The following is an 8,054-nucleotide window of genomic DNA, read 5'->3' as shown; positions in this document are numbered from 1 at the left end:
AGAAAGAAAGAAAGAAAGAAAGAAAGAAAGAAAGAAAGAAAGAAAGACCTCTAAGACCTCTAATAAGTTTTCTAAGCTTCCATCTTAAGTAACTATAAAAAGAAAAGGAAGATCAGGCATGGTGGCTCGCACCTGTAATCCCAACACTGGGAGGTCAAGGTGGGGGAATTGCTGTAGCCTAGGAGTTTGAGACCAGCTTGGGGAACATGGTGAGACCTCGTGTGTACAAAAAGAGAGAGAGGAAGAGAAATAAAGAAAAGAAAGAAAGAAAGAGAGGAAGGGAGGGAGGAAGGTAGGAAGGAAGAAGGGAGGGAGGGAGGGAAGAAGGAAAGGAAAGAAAGAAAGAGAGAGAGAGAAAGAGAGAAAGAAAGAAAGAGAGAAAGAAAGAGAGAAAAAAGAAAGAAAGAGAGAGAAAGAAAAAAGAGGGAGGGAGGGAAAAGTAAGTTAAATTTAAAGCAAACAGACGGAACAATAAAAATGAGACTGGTAATCAATGAAATAGAAAATTTTAAAAAATAAAGAAAATAAGACAAAAAGATTATATACCACAACTAAGTTTGATTTATCCCAGGAATACAAGATTAATTTAACATTTAAAAATCATTTATTAGAGTACTCATATTAATAGAATAAAGATCAGAAAACACACGATTATTGTGATACATGTATAGAATGTATTTGAAAAAATAAAGACCCATTTATGTTACAAAATATACAAAAACTCAACAAATTAATAATAGAAGGGAGCTTCCTTAACAAGATAGAGGACAAAACTAAAACCAACATCATATTTAACAGTGAAAGACTGAGTGCTTTCTGCCAGGATCAGGAATAAGGCAGAGTTGCTGTTCCTTATCCCTTCTATTCAACATTGAACTGCAAAATCTAGTCAGTGAAGTCAGATAAAAATAAACAAATAAATAGAAGTCCTCCAGTCAAGAAAGGAAGTAAAATTGTTTTTAATCACAGATGACATAATCTTGTATGTAGGAAATCCTAAGAAGTCTACAACAAAACTTCTAGAATAAGTAAACCAAATTCAGCAAGGCCACAAGACACAAAATCAAGTTTAATATAGAAAAAGTAAGAGTATCTTTGTCTACCACCAACAAGCAGTCCAAAAATAAAGAATAAGTCTATTAACACTGGTATTTCAAAAATCAAATACTTAGGGATAAATTCAGTAAGTGTAAATTTGCATACTGAAATTTAGAAGAAAATATTGTTGAAAGATATTAAAGAAATTAGAGAAGATCTAAATAAGTGGTTCCCAATCCAGGGTAAGTTCACTCCTGGGGATGTATGTCAACAGATAATTTTATCTTTCATTACTGGAGGGGTGCTACTAGCCCAGGGATGATGAAAAGCATTCTGTAGTGCACAGGACAGTTCCCTAAAAATAATTAACTGGTCCAGAATTTTAACAGTGTCAATTGTGAGAAACCTTGATCTAAATAAAGGAATAGACAGCCTGTGTTCACAGAATGAAAGACGTAACATCATTAAGATGGCAATCTTCCCAAATTGATCTATAGATTCAACATTATCTCTATTAAATTTCCAATAGGCTTTTCACACCTGAAAAGAAAAAGGTGATTCTAAATGTTATATAGAAAAGCAAAGTCCCAGTATAAGCAAAATAATCTGGAAAAATAAGAACATGTTGCTTAGGCTTCTTGATTTCAGCTTACTATAGAACTATAGTAATCAAGGGAGTGTGTTAGTGGCATAAGGATAGATAATACAGTTCAATGGAATAGAAATGTAAGTCCAAAACCAAACTCGTATTTATGGTCAATTGGTTTTCAACAGCAGTACTGAGACAATTGGGCATCCACACATAGAAAGACGACTTTAGACTCCTACTTCACAAGCCTACACAAATCTTAACTAAGAAAGCATCGCTAATCCCAGCACTTTGGGAGGCCGAGATGGGCGGATCACGAGGTCAGGAGATTGAGACCATCCTGACTAACACGGTCAAACCCTGTCTCTACTAAAAATACAAAAATTAGCCTGGCACAGTGGTGGGCGCCCATAGTCCCAGCGACTTGGGAGGCTGAGGCAAGAGAATGGCGTGAACCCGGGAGGCGGAGCTTGCAGTAAGTGGAGATCACGCCACTGCACTCCAGCCTGGGCGACAGAGCAAGACTCTGTCTCAAAAAAAAAGAAAGAAAGCATTGCAGACTTAAATGTAACATTTATACTTACGTTACTTCTAGAAGAAAACAGGAAAACATTTCTAGGGTCATATGTTTTTCAAAGATTTTTAGATACAGCACTAAAAATACTGCTGACAAAAACAAATTGAACTCTACAAAATTGAAATCTTCTGCACTTCAAAAGACACCATTAATAAAATGAAAAAAGACAAAACAAGAAAGCAAGTGAGAGACAATATTTTCAAATCACACATCTGATTATATCTGAATTGTATTCAGATTCTATAAAGGACTCCTAAAAACCAATAAGGTGAAAAACAACTGAAGTGAAAAACTGGGCACAGATGTTTTACCAAAGAAGACACGTGAATGTCCAATAATAACCTAAAGAGATGCTCAACATTATTAGTTATTAGGGAAGTGTGAATGTAAGCCACAATTAACTTCCATTTCACATATACTAGACTGACTATAATAAAAAAGACACAATATCAAGTGTTGGTGAGGAGGTGGAGAAACTGAAACCCTTATCTGTTGCTGGTGAGAATATAAAATAGTGCAGCCACTTTGGAAATGGAGTGACAGAATCTTCAAATGTTAATGATAAATTTCCTATATAACCCCCAAATTCTACTTCTCCATATCCATCGAAGAAAAAGGAAAAGATACACACAAAAGTGTGGACATGTATGTTCATAGCAGTTTTATTCATAGTAGCCAGATGTATTAGTCTGTTCTCACACTGCTAATGAAGACATACCAGAGACTGGCTAATTTATAAATGAAAGAGGATTAATTGACTCACAGTCCAGCATGGCTGGGTTGGCCTCAGGAAACTTACAATCACGGTGGAAGAAGATGCAAGTACATATTTCTTCACATAGTGACAGCAAGGAGAAGTGCTGAGAAAAGGCCCTTATAAAACCACCAGAACTCATGAGAACTCATTCACTATCACAAGAGCAGCATGAGGGTAACAGACCCTATGATTCAATTACCTCCCACTGGGTCTCTCCTGTGACATGTGGGATTATGGGAACTACAATTCAAGATAAGATTTGGGTGGGGACACAGCCAAACCATATCATTCTACGCCCAGCCCTTCCAAAATGTCATGTCTTCACATTTCAAAACACAATCATAGCCTTCCAACAGTCCCCAAAGTCTTAACTCATTCCAGCATTAACACAAAAGTCCAAGTCCAAAGTCTCATCTAAGACAAGCCAAATCCCTTTTACCTATGAGCCTGTAAAATTAAAAGCAAGTTAGTTACTTCCTAGATATAATGGAGGTAAAGGAGTTGGGTGAATACACCCATTCCAAATGGGAAAAATTTGCTCAAACAAAGGGGCTACAGGTCCCATGCAAGTCCAAAATCCAATAGGGCAGTCATTAAACCTTAAAGTACCAAAATGGTCTCCTTTGACTCCATGTCTCATATCCAGGGCTTGTTGATGCAAGAGGTGGGCTTCCATGGTCTTGGGCAGCTCCACCCCTGTGGCTTTGCAGGGTACAACTCCCCTTCTGGCTACTTTCATGGGCTGTCATTGCAGTTCTTCCAGGCATATGGTGCAAGCTGTCAGTGGATCTACCATTCTGGGGTCTGGAGGATGAACACAGCTCCACTTATCACAGCTCCACTAGGCAGTGTCCCAGTGGGGACTCTGTGTGGGGGACTCTGACCCCACATGTCCCTCCCTGGACATCCAGGCATTTCCATACACCCTCTGAAATCTAGATGGAGGTTCCCAAACCTTAATTCTCGAGCTCTGTGCACCTGCAGGCCCAACACCATGTGTAAGCCACCAAGGCTAGGAGCTTGCACCCTCTGAAGCAACAGCCTGAGCTATACATTGGTGCCTTTTATCCATGGCTGGAGCTGAAGCAGCTGGAATGCCTCACCATGTCCCAAGGCTGCATACAGTAAGTGGACCCTGGACCTGGACCATGAAATTATTTTTCCCTCCTAGGCTTCCAGGCCTGTGATGGGAGGGGCTTCTGTGAAGGTATCTGATGTGCCCTGAAGACATTTTCCCCAGTGTCTTGGTGATTAACATTTGGCTCCTTCTTACTCATGCAAATTTCTGCAGCTAGCTTTAATTTCTCCTCGGCAAATGGGATTTTCTTTTCTATTGCATCATCAGGCTGCAAATTTTCCAAATTTTTATGTTGCGTTTCCTCTTGAAAGCTTTGCTGCTTAGAAATATTTTATGCCAGATACCCTAAATCATCTCTCTCAAGTTCAAAGTTCCCCAGATTTCTAGGGTGGGGGTAAAATGCCATCAGTCTCTTTGCATAGCTAGCAAGTCACCTTTATTCCAGTTCTTAATTTCCTCATGTCCATCTGAGACCACCTCAGCCTAGTATTTATGGTCCATATCACTACCAACATTTTGGTCAAAGCCATTTGACAAGTCTCTAGAAGTTTCAAACTTTCCTACATCTTCCTGTCTTCGGAGCCCCCCAAGTCTCTAGGAAGTTCCAAACTTTCCCACATTTTCCTGTCTTTTTCTGAGCCCTCCAAACTGTTCCAACCTCTGTCTGTTATCCAGTTCCAAAGTCACTTCCACATTTTCAGGTATTATTGCAGCAGCACCCCACCACAAGGTACCGACTGACTGTATCAGTCAGTTCTCGTGCTGCTAATAGACATATCCAAGACTGGGTAATTTATAAAGGAAGGAGGTTTAATTGACTCACAGTTAAGCATGGATGGGGAGGCCTCAGGAAACTTACACTCATGGCAGAAGGGGAAGCAAATATGTCCTTCTTCACATGGCAACAAGGAGAAGTGCCGAGCAAAAGGAGGAACAGCCCCTTATAAAACCATCAGATCTCACAAGAACTCACTCACTCTCATGAGAAAAGCATGAGGGTAACCACCCCATGAGTAAATTACCTTCCAAGGGGTTCCTTCCATGACACCTGGGGATTATGGGAACTACAATTCAAGATGAGATTTGGGTAGGGACACAGCCCAACCATATCACCAAATATTCATCAATTGATGAACAGTTAAACAAAATGTTATATAATCATACAATTAGATAATATTTACCAGTAAAAATAAATTTGCAGTCCTATTATGTGCCATAAAATGGATAAACCACTACATTATGCTAAACAAAAGAAGGTAGTTGCAACAGGCCATACGTTATATGATTCCACTTATATAAACTGTGTAGAACAGGCAAATCTGTAAATAAAAAAATACACTCATAGTTCCCTGAGTCTTGGAAGGAGAACTGAGATTGACTCAGAATGGGTACAATGAATATCTTTGGGGTGATTAAAATATTCAAAAGTGGATTGTGATTGCACCACCCTTAAATTTATCTAAATATCATTAAATTTTTCATGTATAATGGGTAACTTTATGGTGTATAAATTATACTGCAATAAAGTTGTGACACAAAAAATGAGCACTGAGCTCAGTGTTGCTCATTTGGGAAGAATAATTAATAACCCTTACTATATCAGATGTTTTCCATCCTCCCATCCATATGTTCATGGTTTTGCCACTTCTTGGCACACTGCCTAACTTCCAGCTGTCAGCATTTGCAACCTTTTTCTGGGAGCTTTATCTGGCCATTGGATCTTGCTATGCCTGCACATGGCAGATAGAAAGTACTTTGGGTATCATTGACTCATGGGTGCAAACCTTGATCAATAACTGGCAGAAACTCATGGAAGAAAACCTCATGTGTGGCCAGGCACAGAGGCTCACACCTGTAATCCCAGCACTTTGAGAGGCCAAGGCAGGCAGATCACCCGAGGTCAGGAGTTCGAGACCCGCCTGGCCAACATGGTGAAACCCCGTCTCTACTAAAAATACAATATTAGGCAGGCATTGTGGTGCATGTCTGTAATACCAGTTACTTGGGAGGCTGCAGCAGGAGTATGGCTTGAACCCAGGAGGCAGAGTTTGCAGTGAGCCAAGATTGTACCATTTTACTACAGCCTGGGCAATAGAGTGAGACTCCAGCTCAGAAAACAAACAAACACAAACAAAAAAACCCCAAAACCAAGAAACATTTATCTCACCCCTAAATGGGACAGTATTAAGTTTCAGTTTTCCACAGGTTGACTTGTATGATAATGTGGGCTGTTACCTTCCTGTCCATCTTTTGTATCCTCATTACTTTACATTATACTGAAATTCCTTCATCTACTGTATTTTTATCTGTTACAGACTGCCTTGCTAGTTATTCCCACAAAATCAATTTCTCCTTTATGTCTATGTGACCTCTTAGCTACCAATTAAATGTGTCTGCCTCTCTTGCAGCTAGGTGTCTACATGTAATGTGAAAAGTGATATGTGTACCAGGTCATTTCTAAATATAAATAAACCACTTTTCCTGGATCCTAGCTCATTTTATTCTTTTCTATGGACTAGAATTATATATCTTTGACCATATAAATGAAAATACACACAGAAAAGCATAGAAATAATATAGAAGAATTCTAAATCCCTGCATGACCAAAAAAGGTGTAGGATGACCTTGCTAACCTACTTGTCATACAGTTACATGAGAGCAAAATATCTGCTCTATTATTTAAGTAATAGTTTTTGGGGTCTTTTTGTCATAGCAACTAGTCCTCATCTTAATATACAACTTTCCCGCTCTGTCTTCAGTTTATTTTCTACCACCATAGTATTGAGTGTAGTCACCTGCTTAGTAATTTATAGTTACTAATTGACTGAATCCTTTCACCAAATTTATGCAGAACCTGGAAATTTTAGTAATTTTTTTTCTCATGCTCTTTGAATTCCTAACAGTTGAAAAACAGATTTTTGTTACCCTGTTGGTGCTCTGTAATTACACGCAATGTGCACTGTAAAACCATCAAGATCTTGGCTCATAAACCAGATGCTTTGGTCTTTCTGAGTAAGTATTAGCAGTGAGGAACCTGGCAGCAGATGGCGTTCCCCTGGCAACTATGTTTCTAACTCACTAGTTCCTGTCAGTACCTGCTTGAAGGTTTCAAACTTGTAGGCAGTTTAATTCCTTTGACAGACTTTCTGAAGAAAAGAGCTGAGAGGTACTCTGTTTGGTAGCAAACGTTTTCTATAATTGTCAATGTTCTGCATCCAGTTCATTTGGAGGACACTTAGTTTTAACAGGGGTTCAAAATTATAATCATTTCTGATGCATGTTGAGCTGAATATGACTAGCTCTTAACTCTCCATTGGCTGGCTTGCTCAGGGAGGCAGTGCTTAAAATGATACTGTAGCAAATATCAGCTTAGTCAAAGCTTAAGTTAGGTAATTGAATTCTGGTGGCGACCACAGACAACACAGACAATAAGTGCATGAGATGTCTTTGAAATGTATTGTACTGATCAGCCATTAAGATAGTAATGATCACCTTGGAACAACCCTCTGTTCCTGTTTGGAGAGAAACTTCAGCTACTGCAGATTGGGTTTCCCAGGAAGCAGATTCTGAGATGGGGTACAGGACGTTTATTAGGGAGTACCCTTGAGGTCAACTTCTGTGTAAGGGAAGGGCAGAAAGAATGACTGGGCAGAGGGAAAAATTGAGCTGCAATCATCAAAAGCTCCCTTAAACCCCACAAGGTGCTCTGAAGCCTGGATATGTCTTCATGGTCCACCATCATTGTGGAGAGGGAGCTGGACTTTGGAACTCTTACGTTGATTGGCCATTGTGTGCAGACTGCCTGAGGAAATGGCAGCGGCCCAGGAGAAGCAGATTTCTTCAATCATGGGCAACTTCCAAAGAGCACTGATAGCTTTCAAGGGTCAGGTGACAACCTTCCCAGCAGCTTTGGGAATAAGAAGAAATAATAATGAGAGATTCTGAAGGAGGAAGCTGGATGACTTATTACAGGTCCTACTATGCCAACCATCTGAGCACCTCTGTGGTGATTCCA

This window comes from Piliocolobus tephrosceles, chromosome 9 (genome assembly GCF_002776525.5).
Source record: "Piliocolobus tephrosceles isolate RC106 chromosome 9, ASM277652v3, whole genome shotgun sequence".
Classification (NCBI taxonomy): Eukaryota; Metazoa; Chordata; class Mammalia; order Primates; family Cercopithecidae; genus Piliocolobus; species Piliocolobus tephrosceles.
This window is presented reverse-complemented; position numbering follows the sequence as displayed.